The sequence below is a fragment of the Mastomys coucha genome, unplaced genomic scaffold (assembly GCF_008632895.1).
Source record: "Mastomys coucha isolate ucsf_1 unplaced genomic scaffold, UCSF_Mcou_1 pScaffold22, whole genome shotgun sequence".
Lineage (NCBI taxonomy): Eukaryota > Metazoa > Chordata > Mammalia > Rodentia > Muridae > Mastomys > Mastomys coucha.
This window is the reverse complement of record NW_022196905.1, coordinates 240,273,796-240,296,762: the sequence shown is the minus strand read 5'-3', so window position 1 is coordinate 240,296,762 and position 22,967 is coordinate 240,273,796. Positions and strand designations below refer to the sequence as shown.

The window sequence follows — 22,967 nt, the reverse complement described above, 5'->3', positions numbered from 1 at the left end:
GTGGTGGTGGTGGTGGTATGGTGGTGGTGGTGGTAGTGGTGATGGTGGTGGTGGTAGGGTCTCAGTTCTACTTAAGAGGCAGCCCACTGAGAGCTTGACCATGCCTCCATAAGTACATAGATAAAACAAGTTAGACTTGTTCACTTTTTATTTTATTGTTAATTTTTAAATGTTATTATAATTTATTGATTTTTCTGGTGGGGGAGCCATAAAGGTTGGGTGATGAGCATGAAAGGGCTGGGAAGTGAGTGCAATCAGGGTACACAATGTGAGATTCCCATAGAATCAATAAAATACTATGTTTATAAAATAATGATACTGCACTATTTCCAGAGCATTTTGAAAATATAAGAGGAGTAAATAAAGCAATGGAAGAGAAAGGAAATAGAACAGGGAATAATATTAAGAATAATACTAAGAGAGGATTAACCTGCTGAAACTCTCCCTTGTGTACTAGGAAAAGATACCACTCAAAAGTTCAACAGCATCTATTGCCAGAGTCTCATATCAGAAGCATAAAGAAGTAACTGTTTTACTCCAATTTTAGAGGAAAGTATATTGAGAAATCTCTAGGGACATAATTGGGCATTGAAACTTGGTCTTCCTAATGCCTTCCAAATATGGACTCTGTTAGCAAACTAATGATTTAGTGTACATTGAAATCACAGTACAGGTCATGACATGTGCATTGAAGTGCAGGGTAAAACAGTGTATTTCCTCTAGTCATTAAACAAGAGATATTCCCATGGAGGTATCCCCACATACATGTGCGTAGTAATGGTAGGAGGATTAAAATACTCCTTTTACTATTCATATAAATCCTCAACCTATATTGCATTTTTTCAAAGTCATACCAAGTAGCATCAATAAGTAAACAAGGAAATTGTGGGCATTCTATCTTCTCGGACACATCTCAATCCTAACCAAAGCCAGAAAAGGTATTTTTAATACATATTCTTTTTAATACCCTGGGTGTTTGTTTGTAGTGTATCTCTGTAGCCTGTTTCATAACCCGTTGCTCCCATTGTTTGAGATTTAAGAAGACTCTAGGAATCTCTCCCTGTTTGAGACTACTTTCTTTCTTACTGCTGAAAGATATAAGCTGACTTTTCTTTGGCATATTACTGATGTTTGTTCTTAAGCTGGTTGTGGTGTGGATGTACATGTCTATTGTCCAGCTCTCTGAGGAGCACCAGGTGGAATGATCACTTGAGCTTATAAAAAAGAAGGCCTACCTAGATAACACACCAAGACTCAGCTTCTAATGCAAATGATTAAATGAAAGAACAAAACAAACCAGCTTCTTTTTCCCTTTTCCCTATGGTTTCTCTTCCTCTTCTTTCTCCTCCTTCTCCACCCCTTCTTCCTTCTTCTTTTTCTTTTCCTCATCTCCCCCTATTCTCTTCCTCCTCCCTCCTAGGAGTGCTACCACCACCACCTCTGGTACCAATAATATTATCATCAACTTCATCATCATCATCTTCTTCTCCATCTTCATCATCATCTTCATCAATCATCCTCATTCTATTGTTCATTTTTCTTTTCTTCTTGCTCTTTTTTCTCTCATCACTTTCATAAGTTCATAGAAAATGTAGGAGTCTGAAGTTTAAAGCACTTAAAATATACCTTCATTTTTCTATTTTTTTTTGTGTTTGTCACTTAAAATCTGAAACCTTTGTCTTATTCTTTGTCTTATCATATTTTAAAAATAGCCAAGCTTAACTTCTTAAAGAGTATTGAAAGTATCATAATAGTTTAGTCATTATTCAAAAATTAATTTCCTAGCAGATAACTCTCAGAGTCTAAACTCTATGGAAGCTTTCTAGTAACTTCAGTTTATTTCTAATTAGTGTCCCAAGAACCAGATATTTCATAATAATTTATTATTTCCCTTAACAAATAGTTTATTTTTCCCAAAGCCACATATCTATGGAAATATAAAATTTACTTCTTTAGCAGCAGTAAATTTAAGTTCACCTGCCCATATTAGTACATACCAGAACATTTCATTAATAGAGGACTCAAGTCTTATGAGATTATAGTTTTCAAATACCAATGCTTTTCTAAATCTTCTAGGTTCCCATTATTAGTTCTCAATAAATGGTCACATGGATGGTACTGGTTAAGGTCAATGAACCATAGAACAAAAGAACAACAACAACAACAAAAACAACAACAACAACAAAATTATAACACCTATGCAGGATGTGGGCTTGTGTGAGGTCACTAAGGGTTCAGAGAGGTGAAGAGAGAGTGATAATCAGGATACATTATAAAACTGTCTAAGAATAACAATAACTGAAACACATAACTGGGAATTTGATTCTCTGTCTCCATAATCACACTGTTAGAAAGACCTCCATATTGGCTCTGATCATTACTGTTGATCTTCTTAACAAACATTGTCTTCTCTCTGTTACATTAGAGCCATTTGCCTTGGCTGTAGCTGAGTAGACCAACAAAGAATTCTCACTCAATTAAATCAAGTTATGAACTTATAATATGTGGTTTATCTCTTGAATATATTTGGAAAGTTCCATTTGCTATTAGCTTGGAAGTAATATGCCACTTCTACCAGTTATAATGTCTATTAAGCAAATCTAATCATTTCTTTAATTTTATCTTTAGTATCAGACAATATAAATATTCAAAATATGTTATTTGTAAGATGAAGAGAAGAGTAAGACTTTCAGTTACAGGTTCAAATAGTTAAGGTGACAATATACAAGTACCTAAATTCTGAATACTTTCCTTATATTTCTCATGGAATTGATAAATGGAGCAGCTTTTTTGGTGTCTATAAAGAGCTTAGAATTGTTTGTGGTATCTGCAAATGATTGTTGGGGTTACTTATACATTGCTGTTCTTGTCTTTCATAGATTTTGGTTGTGTTCTTTCTTTCATTTTCCTGTAAGATCCATTTGCAATTCAATCAGCACCCTTGCGCATGTGGCTTTTGGCAGGAATTTGCAAGGACATCCTGACCATGACCATAGAATGTTTTCCTATGGCCTGGGACTGGCCAACATTTTCTTATCTAAATAGTTTCAGATATGGATTGTGCCTGTGTGTGTTATATCTTCACTAAGTCCTTGCTCTCAGTAGATATATTGGATTTAAAGTCTTTGAAAATATCCTCTTGTATTTTCTCAAAATCCTGGAAACAATTCTTTAATGAACATACCCAGGGCCTCCAAATACAAATAAAGCACGTTTGCATTGAAGTATTCCTATTGTTCTAATCAAAAGATGCTTAAATACAGCAATCTCTACTGGACCATGCTGCTTGACATGAATCTGAGTTAATTACTGCAATAAGAATACATATATTTTACAATTCTTCTGCCTATAGAGTTAGCAGTTCTGGTTAATAGGAAGCAAGAGTAATGTTTTTCTTCAATTGGTCAATTTATTGGTCCTGGTAATTCAAAGCCTTCCTTCAATAGCACTTAAATTCCTTGATGTATGAAGTCACATTCATCTTAAAATTAAGTTCATTTCTGGAATCACTTCACTACTATTAGAACTTAACATGTGTCACTCATTCCCCTTGCCATTTGACTTTCATGCTATGGTTGATATAATTGTATTACAGTTTTAACTAACACATGCTTAAAAATTGTTTTCATGAATAATTGTATTTACAATGGACATGAATTTATGTTTCCATATTCTATACTTACATACTGCTGTTATTTGCCTGTTTTGAGAGTGGGTATAATAAATACATAGATGATTAATTTAATGCTTTAGCTCTATGAAGTTCAAAGATTAGCCATTCCAAGTAAAGCAAACCTACAGTGCTTTGAGAAATAAATTTAGACTCTAATAAACAATGGTAATTAGAATATAAAGAAGTAACAGTTCATACTAACACTATATCACCCCTAAACATATTTTTATTGAAAGATGGGTTCCTATAGGATTATGGAAGTTTATCATTTGATATAGAGCTTACAAGAAATGAGAGATAAAAATAAATTAATTGAAAATAAAATTGGAGATTGATGCATATTGTAGCTACATAGCAAATAAATGTCTATCTGATGTTGCATTAAACATGTTCCACAAGGAAGACGGATTCTGAAAAAATGCCTAAAGCCTTTCTTTTATCAAACATAAGGTAAATAGTGTGGTATCCTTGAAGGAAAGTGATAGAAATGAAGATATTAGAAAAAAACACTTAAGATGGACTCATGTGAGAATCATGATAAAGAAGGTTAAGGCCCTCCTTACTGTGAAAGATCCCATTTTAAAATATAGACATAATACATAATATGTCTTAATATGTGTGCCAAGTTAAGCTATTGCATTCTATGAGCTTCTGAATTACAAGTGTAAAATTTTGCCATTTTGTTAGTTCTGCAAGGTGTTTGAGAGGCAGAGTTGGATAAATATATGCATGATGGAGATCAGGTTTATATTTCAAAGATAATTCTTGTAATGCAATATGTGTATTGGAAGCAAGTTGGAACCAAAGTAGCTTATGAAGTCCTTCCTCTGCTGCATCTCCTTAGACAGAACCACAGTATCTTATGAAGAACTTCCTCTGGTCTCTCCCCTTAAACAGTTGGAACCAAAGTCACTTGAGATGACAAGGAAATGGCAGCAATCTGATGAAAGAACAACACACATGAAAAATTTGTCTGTGGCACGTTATGGATGCCGTACAACAAAAGAAAAGATGAGACTGGGAAAATGGCTTATCTACAGGACATAACAATTGGCTGGTCAGTGTCAGAGTCAAAGATCTAATTTTTCCAAATTCTTATAAAAGTCAGTGGGTGTGAAGGCCAATAAATAATCCCAGCTCCTGGAGCAAGTTGTCTAGTGAGACTATCTGAAATAGTGTACTCTTAGGAAAGTAATCAAGAACTAGAGAGTGCATTAACCTTAGCTTTGCACATAGCAAGATGTGCATATCATACATATGTACATAAAATATAAAAATGGAGAGGACGATTTGTCAGGCATTCCTCAAAGTTGTGAAATAATTTGTGCCTTTGTATCTCTTTGCATCTGATAGCTGAGTAAAGTATGCCTTTCTTGGTAGGGGTAAGACAGACTTTAGTTTATAAAGTTGTTTTGAGTTGAGTCAAAGTTACCCTCCGTGTCACCCTTTTACAGATTAGGAATTTTCCTATAAAATTAATAAGTCCTGGGCAATCACTGTCCATGCAGTCTTGGCTATGATATGTATATGTCTTGATTAGTATATTATTGACCAGTGAGATATGTCTTGATTAATGTATTATTGACCAGTGAGATATAATAATATTGTCATTCATTATAGAACAGTGTAAGTTTTCAGCTTCTTACTCCAACCAATATTTAGAAACTTACAGGGCCCTTATAGTAGTTAATGAGACTTATGCTTACCTTCAAAAGAGAGACTCCATCACTCACTGTGCAGCAGCAGGAGAGATATCAAAATATAAATTTGATTGACTATATTAAGACCTAACTACTTACACTCTCATTTATAAAATTAATAATGCTATCAAATCCTAATTTAAAGTCATTTTAATGTCACTCATGAAGCATTCCTTCTTTTGACCTATTTAATCTTTATATTCTATCTACTGCTTAAAAATTACCATAGACAACATAATGATGTACTTCAAGGTATATGAAATGTTTTTACAGAACTCTGGCATACCAGAATCTTAATATTGAGCAACTATGAGCCAAGGATCTCACTTTATAATGTAATAAATTGAGAGATGTTTCAGTTTTACTCAATCAAATCTCTTATCGCTTAGTGATACAAATGAAAGATTTATCATACTTATGATTTTGGCTTCTGGAAAACAGTGCATGGGAAACTGAAATAGAATATTTTGATAGTACTGTGTCAAAATCCTGGACTCCTCATATAGATGTGGACTAAATTTAATAAATGTTGTTGAACTTGAATTAATGTTTTTTATAAGACTCTATGTATTCAAACATGCACAATAAATGAAAATGTGATCACTGATATGAAAAGAATCACCTTGAATTAAGTAATCGTGACTGCAAAACAAGGCTAAAATGTATTGAAAAATGGAAAATGATTGTGATATAAGTGTGAGTTGTTATGTTACAAGTTCATTTATTTGTTTGGTTAGTTTTACATTATATTTTAATCACAAAGTTGTCCCCTCCCTTTCTTCCCTCCATACCTTCCCATACACTTCTCCTCATTCCCCTTAAAATCACCAGCAATCTATACTATATTTACTATAATTTTATTGCATATATATATATATATAATATATATTTTATTGCATATATATATGGTATATTTTTCATTGTGGGGGAAAGACAGGCAGGTTTTAGTCTACAAATTTGGCTTGAGTTGTTGACTTGACAGTTACTGTCACTGATTTACAAATTAGGGATTTTCTTATAAAGTTAATAAGTCCCGGGTAATCACTGTCCATGTGATATATGTATACATGTGCATATGCATATATATATACATATATATATATATATGTATATATATATATATATATATATATACATATATATATACACACACATATGTGTTTTAGGTCCCATAATTGTCTTTCTGGATCTGTGTTACCTCACTCAGGATGATTTTCCCTAGATCGAGTTATTTGCCTGAAAATTACATGATGTCATTTTCAATTGAGTGAGATTTCATTGTGTAAATGTAGCATATATATAATATATACATAATTGTGCCATATAGCTGGTATATTTTGTATGTATGTGCCTGTATGCAATTCTATTCACTGATGGAAATCTGGGTTGTTTCAAATTTCTGGCTATTTTGAAAAGAGCAGCAATGGTTGAGCAAGTATCTCCTTGGTAAGATAAACTCTTTTCTTTGTGTGTGTGTGTGTGTGTGTGTGTGTTTTAAACAAATGGTCTTATTTTATCTTTTAATATTAAGCATAATCCACATCTTAATCTTGAATGAAATGCACAATATATAAACCCATGGGAAGTTCTGTGCACAAATACAAGTTATAGAAATCTGGCTACAAATATAAATATATAAATTGTCACGACCACACAGGTTGCAACAGCTTGTTCACTTTTTCTATTTTTTTTTTAAAAAAAACAACATAGAAAACTATTTCAATGCACATTCAACTGCTATAACAAGGGTCATGAACTTGTGCCTCTACATCATACTTTGTGAAGTACAAAGCATCACAAGAGGCATTTATTTATTTATTTATTTTTTTGGAAAGAAAATCACTAAGACTGTAGAGGCTACCATATAAATATTCACGTTATAATATGGTAACAAAAGTAGTTCTCTTCTCTGAGGACTTGGGAATCAGCGGCCAAGGACATGGCAGTTAGTGCTAGTTCAGAGAACCCAGGCAATGCAAGTAAAAGTAGCCAAGGAACTGGAATGTTCTAAATTCCTATTGCAAGCCTAGCACAGATCTGACTCTTAAGGCAACCAAGATTGAGTTCATTTGGCCCCAGAAACACAGATCCTGACCTCCCCTCAACATGCTGTGTCAACACATCAGCCCAGATTGTGCATTACTATGGAGGTAAAAAGGATCATTGAGTATAAAACATGATTTAGTGCAATCAGAAATCTGTGAGGTTTCAGAACATCTTATTGCCCGTTCATAATAGATTTCCTTAACAGGACCTCTCCAACCAACAAATGTAGATAAAAGGCAAACACTTGAGGCAGTGTCAATGATATCTTTTGCCCACTCCCCTCTCCATGCCTTTTTTAAAATTTATTTATTTTTATTGGATATTTTCTTTATTTAGATTTCAAATGATATTCCCTTTCCTGGTTTCCTATCCTAACAAAAACCCTATTCCCTCCTCCCTTTCCCTGCTCACCAACCAGCCTTCTCCCCTGCTTCTTGGCCTTGGCATTCCGCTACACTGGGGCATAAAACCTTCACAGGACCAAGGGCCTCTCCTCCCATTGATGACCAACTAGGCCATCCTCTGCTACATATGCCGCTGGAGCCATGAGTCCAACCATGTGCACTCTTTGGTGGTTTAGTCCCTGGGAGCTCTGAGGGTACTGGCTAGTTCATATAGTTCCTCGTTAGGGGCAGCAGACCCCTTCAGCTCCTTGGGTCCTTTCTCTAGCTTCTTCATTGGGGACCCTGTGCTCAGTCCAATAGATGGTGGTGAGCCTCTACTTCTGTATTAGTTGGGCACTGTAAGAGCCTCTCAGGAGATAGCTATATCAGGCTCCTCTCCATGTCTTTTATGGGACTGAACAGGACTCTGTTGAGAATGATAGGACTGAGCCTTACAAAAATATGCTTTCAAACATTAATATATATATATATATATATATATACATATATATTTAAAACAGCAAATCCAAGGTGACTAAGCAGAGCTGAGTTTCTTTTACGGTTCTTTAAATCACTGAGGCATCCCATGATAATTGCTTCTGACAGGACTGCTTTCCTGTGAAAGCTACATTCGTATTGACCTGCCTGCCCCAGCATCTGTAAGGGTAATGGGGAAGGCCAGGGGACCAGCTGAGGGGCTGCAGAGAGGCGTAGTCAGGAGCCATGAGCCTTGGTATGCTAGCTGAGGGCCACATGTGTGGTCCAAACAGAGCTCCAAGGAATGAGCTCCCTTTTGGCAGACAGAGGACTGGCCCCAGTTTAGTCAACCGATCACAACAGCAGGACCCTGGAACAATGTGCACTGAGGTAAACTTGCAGAATGGCATGGAGCAGGAAAACGTAAGGTGGGAATGACAGCAAAGGAAAAGGGAATGTGACTGCCCAACCCTGTGCCTTGTTACAGTCCAGGAAGGAGTGACTGAATGTTAGGATGGAGGATACCAACAGAACTGTCCAACTTTTCTATGGTGCATGTGTGCGTGCGTGCGTGCGCGCACGTGTGTGTGTGTGTGTGTGTGTGTGTGTGTGTGTGTGTGTGTGTGTACACGTGCATGCGTCTTGGAATACGCTATGGTTTAAGTCAAAGCACATCTCTTAATACCTCTGTCTGTCCATTTACAGATGCCACATAAAGTTGCCCTTGCTCTTGTTCGAAATGGTTACATAATGATCTTGGTACAGAAAAAACACAAAAGGAAGGGCTCACAGCAGCCTGGCCATGAGCCATTTTGTGTACATATAATACAGATGGCAGGAAATGACCCTAATCCTATGACAGGTCAAGTAGGAACTCCCTCCTATGCATACCAGCGGCATGGCTTTCATTGCGTTGTCTTCCAGAATTGTGGAAGAAAAGGAGAAACAGCTCTCTTCCTGAAAGCCTCAGCTCTCCTTCACAGCTCTGGGCTAATACCATGACACCTGTCCAGGGAACAACTGTCGCACCGTACAGAGTGCCTCTTTCACAGTCCCTGGGGAGACAGGTCACACGTTCCCTAGGTCCACAAACTTATCTTCTCGTTTGGCCAGGTAATCTTCACATTCTAAAGCTTTCCAGGCACTGGTGGGTAAGACAGGCTTGGATGAATGTCACTGAAGCAGCACAAAGGGGAACAAGGAAGATAGGCTGGCAGAGTTCCTGAGTAGACCAGGCATCTGTGCATGGACAAATTCCTGCCTGAGATAACTTGCCTCTATTTTCTCCTGTAAGCTCTGCAGTCCATCCATCATTCCCAAGAGTTTGCCCATAGTGGCCACTCTGCTACCACTCAGGATTTGCGCTTCTGGAATCCAATGTAAGTAGAGCTGAGCACACACCTTGATTTCCACCCCATCAATATGAGGCAACAAGCCATGGTAGTCTGTAGGCTTACTATGCCAGTTCTCATAGATCTCTTGCAAGTATTCCTGGGGGTCATCGGAAGAGTTAATAAATTTACTAATTCTCTTGCCTAGAAGGTTTTTGATTAAATGATCTCTTTCTTCCCTGAGAACTCCTCTTTTGGGAGATGACAGACTGGGTAAGTGGCCAAGAAAGTTGTCATGGATGTTTGAAACATGATCCTTTCGGCTGGCCTTTGTCCAGTTTTGGCTTTTCCACATAAAGAGGTTTCTGAGAAATGTCTGTGCTTTGAGTTCAAATGGTAGCGACCAATCCCACACAGTGAGTAGAGTCAAAGGCTTGCTTTGTGCATCCAGGCTTTCTCTACTCATGTTAGTATCTTTTTGATGAGGTGAATTGAAGAAGAAGGTACTAAAAATAGATATATACAGGTTATCTGACAAAACAGTCAGGTATGTCTCTGTGAACTCAAATGCTGGGTATGCTGCCCACGCATAGAGTGAGCAAGCTTGAGATAGATGGATTCTTAAAATTCCCTTCTTTGTATCTGATACATTTTTTTCAATTCCAAAAATTCTTTAATTTCTTTATTTCTGTTTTTATCTTTTTTTTGTTGTTGTTGTTGATGATGATGATAAAAGGTTTTAATCCATGGTTTCCAAACTGGATGTACCCTGTTATTCCAATTTTCTTTAATCTGTTAAGACTTGCTTTGTATTCAAGTATGTGGTCAATTTTGAAGAAAGTCATGAGGTACTGAGAAGAAGGTATATTTTGTGTATGTCTAAAATGTTCTATAAATATGTTAGATCCATTTAGTTGATAACATCAGTTATTGCGAGCATTTCTGTGTTTAGTTTTTGTGTGGAAGACAAGTCTAGCAGTGAGAGAGGCTATTGAAGTTTCCACTATGAGTGTGTGAAGTCTCATATGTGATGGAAGACAAGTGTCTCATATGTGATTTAAGCTTTCGCAGTGTTCCTTTTACAAACTTTATTTATTTTAATGTATCGATGGTGAGGTTTGGAATGTCTGCTTGGTGAATTTTTCATTTGAGGAGTATGGAGTTTCCTGTATCTCTTTTGAATAGCTTTGATATGATGTCTATTTTGTCAGATATAAAAATTGCAAAAGCGTTTTTTTTTTTAAATTTCTCTTTATGTGGAATATCTTTATCCATCCTTGTACCCTGAGGTGATATTTATCCTTGATGTTAAAGTGTTGCATTTGGATGTTCATGTGTACCTTTCTGGGAAATTTGTTTTGAGGATTGATATTGGGTGACATGAAGGATCAGTACCTATTGATTTCAGTTATTTTAGTGTGTGTGTGTGTGTGTGTGTGTGTGTGTGTGTGTGTGTGTATGTGTCTGTATGTGTTCCCTCATTTAATTTGTTGTTCTGGGACTATATAATCCCTGTGTATTCTTGGGAGTCGCTCATATATCTAGGTTGAAGTTTTCCTTCTAGCCCTTCTGTAGGGCTGGATTTATACATAGATATTGCTTAAAGTTGGTTTATCATGGTATACCTTATTTCCTCCAAGTTTTTCACTCAAACATTTCGTAGTATGGGTTAACATCTGTGTTCTTTTAGATGCTGTAGAAGATGTGTTCAGGCCTTTCAGGCTTTTATAGTCTCCAGGGAGCAGTTAGGTGATATGATAAGAGGACTGTCTTGATATGATATGTATTCTTTTTTCATAGAAGCTTTTAATATTATTTCTTTGTTCTACTCATTTGGTGTTTTGATGATGATGTAGCAAGGGGATTTTCTTATTTTGGTCTTCTGCATTCTGTGCTCTGTGTACTGTGTACCTGGACAGGCATCTCCTTCACCAGGTTTGGGAATTTTCCTCTATGATATTTGAAATTATATTCTATACTTTTATGGGTTTTTCTCTATTCTTATTATTTTTAGATTTTATCTTTTCACATTGTCCCAGATTTCCTGAATGCTTTGTTTCACTTATCTTATCTTGTTTTTTAATATTTAACATTTTTTTAAACCCAAAGTATCCATTTCCTCTTTCATGTCTTTAATGCTTGAAATTTTCTTGAAGTCTGTTGGTGACTCTTGCCTCTTTGGTTCCTGTTTGAGTTTTTAAGTTTTTCATTTCTAGATTTCCCTCAGTTTGGATTTTCCTTACTGATTCTATTTACACTTTCAGCTCTTGACCAGTTTCATTCCTTTCCTTTTACTGTTTGCATTTTCACAGATTTCTTTAAGGAACTTAAGTATTTTCTCTTTAAAAAACCGTTACTGTAGTCATACATGCATTTTAAACAGTCTCTTACTTTTTCTTCATTGATATTGCAATATCCAGGGTCTGCTGTAGCAGGATTGCAAGGCTCTAATGGGGGCTGTTTTTACTTTCCTGGGTGTTAATGAGTGTCTTTTTATTCTGGTATCTATGTTTTGGGGTTTGGAAACCTTGTATTTCTAGGGGCTGATATCTGGCCTTCTGTTTGTTGAGCAGGGGTGATTTTTTTTTTTTTTGGATTTCTGTTGTCCTTTCTAGTTCTTAGGTGAGTTTGGTGGTTGTGTGTTACGTGATTAAAAAAAATATTCTCCTGGCATTCTGATATCTATGGACTCTCGCATTTCCAGTTACAATGTGTTTCTAGGCATTGGCATTTGAAAATTGGGAATGGAAATGGCTAGGAAAGGGGATTCCGTTGGAGGTAAAAATTAGAACATTCCACCAGGATCCAGTTAGTCCCCTGTGAATGGGAGCAGAGAGTTATGAGGGGAAGTAGGAAAATTTCTGTAAAAAAGTGAGGATTAGAAAGACAGACTTTACTGGAGAAATTGAGAGCAAGATGAAAATGTGCAGTTAACCTACCTTCTTTGCTGGCCTATGTGGCCATGGGACTCATTTAGGATACCTCCTGATGTTGGGGTTCTCAGAGAAAGCAATGAGTGAAAGGAGTGATGTTTGGAGTGGAAGATACGAGCAAGATGAAAATGTGCAGTTAACCTACCTTCTTTGCTGGCCTATGTGGCCATGGGAGCAATTTAGGATACCTCCTGATGTTGGGGTTCTTGGAGAAAGCAATAAGTGAAAGGAGTGGTGTTTGGCGTGGAAGATACATGTGATTGCCCTGGAGATGGTGGCAGAGAGGAGGGGAAGGCCAAAGAAGAGGGCCTTCTATAGAGCTGAGTAGGAGATTTTGAGGTTGAATGTTGAGGAACAGAGGAATAGGTGAAGATCTAGAGTTAGCTTATCTGTTTTTCCAGGCTGGAATGGTCTGTCAATTCCTAGAGGGTATCTTCTGGGGTTGGCTGCTAGGATAAAGCAATGAGTAGGAGGAGGAAATTTGTAGAGAAAGAGATGTGATATCCACTAGAGAAGGAGGCATGGGTAGAACAGAAGCTGAAGCACATGGTCTACTATAGATCTTGTGATAAACCTAGGGTAGTGGTCTTAGAGGAACTGAAGAAGAGGTGAATATCTGCAGATAGCCTATCTACTTCCCTGCCTTATAGTATTACTTACATGTATATTTTCAGGGCAACCATTTGACACTGGAAAATCTTATTGATGTGTTTGTCATGACTGCTTATATGTGAGCAGAACAAGGATAATGTTACCCAGCATGCCAACTTAGACAGAGACAATTGTTTCTTCACCAGAGGAGTTATCAATTAGAAAAAAATGAGAAAGAGTAGACAGTGGAGGTAATTGAGAGTTTTAAGCTGAATTTATATTTTTAGTGATAGTCATTATTTTTTCCCAAATAGTTTACCTATACCCATCCCAAGTACTTGTCATTGTGCCTGTGATGGGATCTATTTAAATGGAAGAAGAAAGACGGCAATGTCATGGAGTACAAAGCTACTTGACTTCATTTACTCAAAGTTATTTTAAGCCTTTGCAAAATATTCCTTAATATTGTTACAGAAAAATGCAGAAAACTTTTAAAAAACACATCATTCTGTTGCAGGTTTAATTCAAAGTCAACAAGTTAAATAAAACTGTAGGCAGAAATCTTTTTCTACTGTTATCTTTGAATCCATTATGAGTTAAAAGAATAGATAATGTTAAAAATTAAAAGAATACATCCATTGCAAAGTTTTATCTTTGTTTCAGATGTACTATTCAGGTTGGTTAGATTTTTACAAAATACATAAAATTGTGAATGTTTTCAAAATCAGATTCAAATGGGGGACTGTTCTGTATATTACAAGCTCAAAAGAGCTGAAAGCATAGATATGAATAAATGTGCCTGAAACCTCAAAGATTCTATGTTCTATTAAACCAAGTTGAGCAGCCTATTGAGCTCACTCTCTTGAGTTCTGGGCAATGCCTATTTACTTTGACAGACATGTATAAGATTACCTTCTGTGCATTTCCGATGCTGAAGTTTCAAGGAGCATTCTGATGACTTTGTAGCTACATCAGTTCACATGCCAAAACAATAGGTGATCCCTGTATATTAGGCAAACAAGTTGTGCACATATGTGCTATATTCCAGTTTCAAATGGGCATATTTTGTCTTTCCATATTTTCTCACATTAGGTGTTCCTCTTGCTCTTATATATACTTTTGTGTATGATAGTATGTGTAAGGCAGGCATCCCTCTGAGGTCACCAAATGCATTGTAATAAATTTACTTTTGAATACAATCCAAGGGCTGTTATGAAATATGTATTCTGAATGAAGGAATGGACTATAGGAATGTTCTGTGATTTTTCTGGTATCACCACTAGGCCAGAATTTAAATTTAGTAGGCAGATGGATACCTAAAGCTCATATTTAACACTTTCATTATCCTTTCATTGTATTCTTGCTAAAGAAATGGAATGCTTTAAGTCGGGCAGTGGTGGCACATGCTTTTAATCCCAGCACTTGGGAGGCAGAAGCAGGCAGATTTCTGAGTTCGAGAACAGTCTGGTCTACAGAGTGAGTTCCAGGACAGCCAGGGCTATATAGAGAAACCCTATCTTGAAAAAATAAAACAATGAATGAATAAATAAATAAATAAATAAATAAATAAATAAATAAATTGCTCTATATTTTCAGTTATATACCCAGAAATCATATCATCATATAATAATTTAATTCCATTTATTTATTTATTTATTTATTTTATTTTTTTAGGTATTTTCTCTTTTTACATGTAAATTTCTCCTTTCCCAGTTTCCTGTCCAAAAAACAAACAAACAAACAAAAACAACAAGAACAAACCCCTATTGCCTCCCCCTCCCCATGCCTGCCACCACACCCTCTCCCACTTATTGGCCCTGGCATTCCCCTACACTGGGGCACAGAACCTTCACAAGGCTGAAGTCCTTTCCTCCTATTGATGATTGAATTTTCAATCCTCTACTATACACATGTTGCCAGAACAATCAGACCCACCATATGCAATCCTTGGTCGGTGGCTGAGACCCTGGGAGCTCTGAGGTTACTAGTTAGTTCATATTGTTGTTCGTCCTAAGGGGCTGCAAACCCCTCAGCTCCATAGGTCCTTTCTCTAACTCCTTCATTGGAGACCCTGTACTCAGCTCAATATGTAGGCTGTGAGCCTCTACATTTGTATTAGTCGGTACTGTCAGAGCCTCTCAAGAGATAGCTATATTTAGTCTGGCTTGTCCTTCCTTCAGTCTCTGTTCCATAGTTAATCTCTGCAACTCCTTCCGTGGGTATTGGGTTCCCCCTTTTAAGAAGGAATGAAAAGTCCATCTTTTGGTCTTCCTTCTTCTTGAGTTTCTTGTGGTTTGTGGGTTGTTCTTCCTGTATTCCAAACTTCTGGGCTAATAACCACTTATCAGAGAGTGCATACCATGTATGTTCTTTTGTGATTGGGTTACCTCACTCAGGATGATATTCTCCAGATCCATCAATTTCCCTAAGAATTTCATAAATTCATTGTTTTTAATAGCTGAGTAGTACTCATTTTTAATTTAGGTAATTGCTAAAGTTATTTTCCATAGCATCTCTGATGTCATATTATGCAAAGTAAAGAAAATATCTGTGTCTATAGATAAGTAAAGAAATATATTAAGTTCATGAGTGTATGTCTATGTGTTTGTGTAGATTTGTGTCTATGTGTTTGTGTGTGTCTTTGTATTTGTGTGTGTTAGTGCTATAATCCACCCATTTCCAATTATATAGATAACAACACATAAGCTAACGTTAATACATTAAGTGAGATTAGCTATTTATGCAATGGCAGAAATAATGCATGCTTAAATTTATACGAGATAACTTACATTATCAAAACTATAAAAGTAGAGTAAGAAAAGATAGGTTTCAGAATCTGTGGAAGAGAAAAGTGAGAAATTAGCTTTCAAGTCCCTGTTTTACAAGATAAACAAATTCTAGAACCTTGCCATTCTAGCCAGGCCACCGATCAATATGCATATCAGTGGTCCTGTATCATGCCCAAAGAGCTAAGCACATCTAAGTAATATGGGTGTCAGATAATTAGAAGTGAATATTGGTGTTATTATTATTAATTTTTTGTTGGTTTTGCTTTTGGTTTTTCTTGTTTTCTTCCTTTTTTTTTTTTTGTTTGTTTTTGGTTTTTTGGTTTTTTGGTTTTTTTGGTTTTTCGAGACAGGGTTTCTCTGTGTAGCCCTGGCTGTCCTGGAACTCACTCTGTAGACCAGGCTGGCCTTGAACTCAGAAATCTGCATGCCTCTACTTTCCAAGTGCTGGGATTAAAGGCATGTGCCACCAGTGCCCAGCTAATATTTGTGGTTCTTATACCAGCTAGCTTTCACCATGCCTACTGCTGTCACTGCAAATCATTCTTGGTGGTTTTATATTTATCTTCCTCATTACATATTATATATGTATAAAATCTCATGTATCTATGACCACCTACTTTAATCTTCCTACTTTTTCTTCCTAAGTTCTAAAACTACATTTACTCTGCCTACTTCATGTGGTACTGGAGATTGGAGTCAGGACTTTGTGCATATGAGGCAAATGTTCTACCAACTGAACTGCATTCTTAGATTACATTTTGACCACAAAACTTTTTTAATGCATTTCTTATTTTTATAAGCCATCCCTGAGCATAAGATCTAAGAATAACTAAGTAACCATGCAGATTGAATGAATAAATAGAAACCATGTCAGCAAATGAACACAATAATATTAATTCTGCCCTGTTGATTGCACTCAACTATATAATTTTGGTAGATTTAGAGATGCCATGCCTGGGAATCCTTGATGTAAGTAAAAAAATATTTTATTTTAGCTTTATTGCCTTGTTTAGATCACTAATCAATTAAGAAATAAAATGCAACAGAGAAGGAGGTCTAAAGTCGGGGCAATATTTTCTCTTTCTGTGCTGATGTGGCAGACAGTGGTCTGTAGAAAATCTTGGAAACTGTATTACCTAAGCTGGTTTCTTAATCCAGCAATATCCTTGTTATCATAAATTTAATAGATTCAGATATACTTGACCTAATATTTAGATACTCATATTTTGAACAAAAATTATATAGTCCTTTGGGTTTCTAGGTTTTAGTAAGTGTATAAAAGATAGACTAAACATAGCTACCTTGAATTATACTTTTGACACATGTATTATTTGTGTAGAGAGTGTTGGGTGGATAGTGATTCTAGCCAATACACTTTAGAGCACAAACTGAGAAAATACATTTGGACCCATAACTGTGTTTAGTACAGAAGCATAATTAAGTATATTCAGTAACGTTGCTGTACCCTCCCCACTTATATGCACCATACTTACTCATTAAACTGCAAACTAATTGACAGTTATCCTTGGTTCAGAAGTCAGTCCATCTAAACAGTACTCTGTATTGATGTTTTATAAAAAGATGTTGTCAGGTGCCTTGTTAGCAAAGTAGGTAGTACATCAGTCTCATATAAAGATATTTCCATAATCTCTGAGACCTGAGATTCTAAGGATGAATTCTACACTACCTGGCTTCTCTTGTGGTCATATAATTGCTCTCCCATTGCTTTAAAGGGAATTCATTTACAACTACCTATTGGTTATTATTTCATAAGAAAAACTTCTACATTTCCTCTATATCTTTAATTCTGCGTCAGTTTTTTTTTTTTCAAACAAACAAGCAAGAAAATTAGCCAACAGTGCTAAAGGCAGAATCTGGAAGATGTTTGTGTAGACAAAATACATTGCTCTTGATCTTACAGCCAACTCCATTGGGCACTGCTGTATTTACTTCAGTAAGTACAGCCCTTTATCCACACAAGTGAGAGCTTTTATTCTCCTCTCTTCCTCAAGGAAGAGATAGCACAACTGTAATTCAACAAAACAAAGGCAAGGGGTTGAGGGAGTTGGAGAGTGGTTTGAGCAAAGATTCTGCCTGACCACTGCTCTCTTTGCTTTGCCTCTTCATCATTCTGAGTCAAACTAACACATCTAACCAGTGATGCAATCAAACCAACTTTTATGTAGATCATCCACTTCAAAATATAAGGGGAGTTTGTGTCATATAAGCTGCCATAGCAGCAAAGCCCTGTCATGAATAGATGTGTTAACCTACTTCTCTTAAGACATATATATGTGTGTTTAGTGAAGCTCATTTTTATTTTAGAGGATCATCACTGTAGATTTCCATTCTAGATATGAAAATGACCCATGTGTGCTTAATTTATCTGGAAGACACTGCAGAACTATTGATTAGTTTTTCCTCTTTAAGTAAATGACAGAAGCATACTAGTGTGTCCTTAGGCAATTGATGTAACTTTCATGTCTCTTTCCCTGTCCGTTGTCAGGTACAGAACTAGAAGCTCATGGCAGGACTCATTCATTTTTTAGTCACGTATTGAGTGTCCTGTATCCACAAATCACAAGTAAAGATGGAATATAGGGAAGAACAAGATGAGACCATAAACAACCCTGTGAGCAAGGCAAAGGTCAGATGGGGGTTTAGTCTTAAATGGGTAATCACATGAGTGCTTTATACTTAAAATAAAAGATTTATAAAGGTTACACAAAATGTTTCTCCCAGGTAGGGGGACAGCTGAGAACAAAAATAAATCAACTTGAATGTCTCAAAGGTGTTACAATTGACATGATGACTGACATACTGTCTGTAAGAGCAGAGGCAACTCTTCTGCAAGAGAAGGAAGGGAGAGTGTTGTTTTGTCCATTACCAATAAGCTCTTGGCAATAATTGAGGCAATTAAAATTTAGTGCTGGATCCTGTGCTGCTGAAAATGGAGTGATGCAAACCAGCCGGGGAAAGAACTGTTATAGTAAGATGTGTTTCAAATGAATGTTTCAAACATCTTCATGGGTCTCTGCATCCCATCCCAAGAGTATACACTAACTGTTCTTAGTATGTCATGCATACTCTTTAAACTTCCCAAATATGCTGTAGTGCGCAAGATATTTTGATTTAATTAATCTTTTTATTTTGCTTTTATATATGTTTGTATACTTGTTCTCATAGCCAAAATGTATAGGTTTTATTCTATATAATAAATTTATTTTAGCCAGTATGGAATCTTTCATGTTAGTCTAGTTACATGGACTATTTTGATATATGAGTCTGCCCAGGACACTGTCAGTTTCTTCTTAAATTGTGAATAGCTGGAGAAGAGAACAAGGCAGCCTTTGAGAAATTAGAGAGAATAAGAGTTATTTTATTTTGTAATACAATCTCTATAATATTAGAATTTTCTTATGAGACATGCACAATAAGAAATTAGTATCCAAGGGCTAGAAACACAATTTACAAAGGCATGCGTCTCCAGAGACATCGAATGGAAAGTTAGACTACATTGGAAGTCTTGTCTTGTCTTTTCTTTTCTTTTCCTTTCTTTTTTCTTTCTTTCTTTATTCCTTTTTTTCTTTCTTTTTTAGTTATAAAGTATTTCTGGGTTCCTGTGCTCCTATGAATATAAGTAAAATAAGTTCACTAAAACTTTCAAAATTAGCAAAGAAATTTTAGTTAAAACAAATCAGGAAAAAACATGCATAGCAAGAGTGATATGATGCTCAAGGGTCACAATTATTGTTTAATTCTTTTTTGAAGTTCAAGAGAAGTACTTGGTACTGGGGCTATAGTTTGGTTTTTTTCTCTTTTTGAGTGAAAGATTAAAACATTTCTCTACTGGGCATATGCTTCCCTATAAGGTTTCTTATCTTTTTATTAGATATTTTCTATATTTACATTTCAGATGTTATCCCCTTTCCTCATTTCCCCTTTGAAAACCCCCTATCCTATCCCTTCTCTCCTGGTCATTAACCCACCTACTCCTGCTTGCAGTGCCATAGAAGTAACAACAATATAAACCAACCAGTACCTTCAGAGCTCCCAGAAACTAAACCACCAACCAAAGACTACTCATGGAGGGATCCATGGCTCCAGGCACATATGTATGTAGCAGAGAATGGCCTTGTGGGACATCAATGAGAGAAGAGGCCCTTGGTCCTGTGAAGGCTCGATGTCCCAGTGCTGGCCTTTTATTTTTAACAATATGCATGTCTAATTATGTTTAGGCAGAAGATGGTTAAAATGAGAGACATTCTGTTTAAAATTTCACCTGCGAGCACATTTTTTTCCTTAATGTACATGAGGGAAGATGAGTTTTCATTGTGGGTAGGACCAGTGCTGTGCAAATGTAGAAGGTGAGATGAATACTAGTATTCACAGATTAATTCATTATAATCTGCTCTTGACTGTAGACATTTTGTGACAGGTCCATCAAGTTTTTGTCGCATTGACTTCTCTCCAATGATAGACTGTGACCTTGAACTATAGAGTTACATAAACTCTTTGTTCCTCTTGTGCATTTGTCAGAGTGTATTGATACAGAACCAGGAAAAGACACTATGACAGTAGAGTAAATTATGGTGTTTAAAGTAGATAAACTTAGACTGATATTGTCTGGTGTCTGAGGTTGCTAAGAGCTATGTTCAGAGAGGAGTGCCCATTCATAGTATGTGCAAATAAAAGAGCTAGCTGTTAGGTGAATTATTGGATTAGCATCTATTTGCATTGTATGAATTAGTGGTTTTCAACCTTCCTAATGCTGTGAACCTTTAATGCAGTTCTTTATGTTGTGGTGACCCTTAACCATAAAACTATTTTCATTGCTATATTATAATTGTAATTTTATTATTATTATTATTAATTGTAATGTAAATATATGTGTTTTGGGTGGTGTTACACAACTCCTTTAACAGGTTATAGTAGGTTATTTGACTCCCAAAGGGTTTGTAACCTACAAGTTGAGAGCTGCTTGTCTAAATCATGTAGACCTCCAGTTTACTAAAATATTCCCTCTATTTGCCAGTCTCATGTTAGGTTGGTTTTTACTTCTAAGTAAAATGTGTTATGTAAGGATCATCTGATATTTTCAAATTTGTTTTGAATTTTTTCTCAAAAAATTACTTCAGTGAAAACAAGTGATTCTGTTGTGGTATCAACCTTTCAGGTCAAGAGTCAAGGTATTACTTAGAATAACCATTGCGAATATCAGCCTAGATAATCTGACTTGCCCAAGGGGCTCACAGAATAAAACTCAGGAAAGAACATGGTGAATCTTTCACAGGCCTGATTAATACTACGAAGGAAGAGAGAGATGGTTAGTTCTAAGTACTTAAACTGTGTAGATGGAGTCACATCAAAAAGCACTGAAGGAGAAAGTGAAATTGTGAGGGACAAAACGAAAAGAAACTAAAACAAAAGTTCCCTGCTGTGGGGTCCCTTAAAATAAAGAAAGAAGTAAGAAAAAGAAGACACAAGGACAGCCTCAAGAATGAGTATAAGCCTTGGGAAATAGCTGTGTTTTCCTCCAGCACAGCTCTTAGGATTTCTCCACTGAAAGAGTTAATACAATCCTTTTTGACTAAATTATTGTCTATGTGCTACTGTGAAGGAAAATTGAAAAGAATGTGTGTCTGCAGATACTGATTGTATGATTAGTATTTCCGTACTGTGGAGAGAGATTGGGATGTTGTTGGTCTGGAAGCTAATTTATCTTGGGTTACTTTGAGCCCTCCAGAACAGACATTTCTTGCCCACCTCTGTGTCAGGACTAACATCTTGTGACTTAATAGATAGAAACTTTTTAGAATCCATTAACTTAGCAGACCACTGCCTTCCATTTTTTAAATGCAAAGAATATCACTAGATAGAGTCTTAGGCCTATAGAAAAACTCCTCCAATTTCACTGTTCTTGCCTCTCTGATAAAGCCACCAATATATTTTATACTTGCCTTGGATTGTAAACTTTCTTTGTTCTGTAAACCTATAGAAACTTCACGAAATTGCTTCCATGTTAGAACACAAAATTTCGGAAAACATAAATCTGTATTTCCAGGCCATAGTCACTCAATTGGCTCAAGAATAAATTATTTCCTAATTCTCCTGAAATAAGAGCTATAGCTTTTGCATCAACACTACTGATGTTTTTTAGGACTGTGTATATGTATGAAATCTTATATGTATATATAGTTCATCTTGGGGGGAAGGCAAGATGAAAAAAGCCAGGAAGTGGCAAGTTCACTTTCAGCATATATAGCGGAATAGTTGTACACCCCTAAAATCCTGGCTTTTAGGTATGAAAAGCAGGAGGGTTTGAGCTTGGGACTTGGCTGAGGCTACACATGGAAACATTGTGTGGTACCATTCTGTAAACAGGACAACCATGGTCCTCATGAGAACCATTTTGTTGGCATGCAAACGTTCATTACAAATTGATTTGTTGACTGTTGTAATTCTTTTAGAGGGATAGGTAGGAGGAGGATCATTAGAGATGCTCTTACATTTTGCAACTTATTTTTTTTCTAGCCAATTGCATACAACTCTGCCCTAAGCATCATTGGTATTTCAGGTAGAGACTACATAACAGTGTGGGGCACGAAGGGAAGGGGTTTCTATCTATTTGATTATGGGGAATTAATCATCGGGCTGCTCAGTGACTTTGCCTTCCTACAGCATGAATCACCCACTCTCTTTTCAATACTCACCTAAGCCATACTGTGAGCTCAGCCCAACAAACGCATTTGTTTCTCCAGTATGAACTGCAGGTGGAATCAAAGGAGAGAGGTAAATGATGCCTAGACACTCCATTCAAACATTATTTTCTCACAATTTTGTTTGAAGGAAGGAAGGAAGGAAGGAAGGAAGGAAGGAAGGAAGGAAGGAAGGAAGAACTTCACTGTCTGACTAACAAGTGACACAGGGATACAACTATAAGACTGAGAGGACAGAGATGAGAAGGAGTTAGAGCAGGTCATTTTAAAAGATAATTTATGTAATATAATCTGTTATAATTTCTAAATAAAAAGATGCCATGAC

At 36.3% G+C, this 22,967-nt stretch overlaps 1 pseudogene; it reads right to left on the bottom strand.

The window, feature by feature from the left end:
- Positions 1-9,272: 9,272 nt before the first annotated feature.
- LOC116067867 lies at positions 9,273-22,739 on the bottom strand (annotated as a pseudogene).
- Positions 22,740-22,967: the final 228 nt, after the last annotated feature.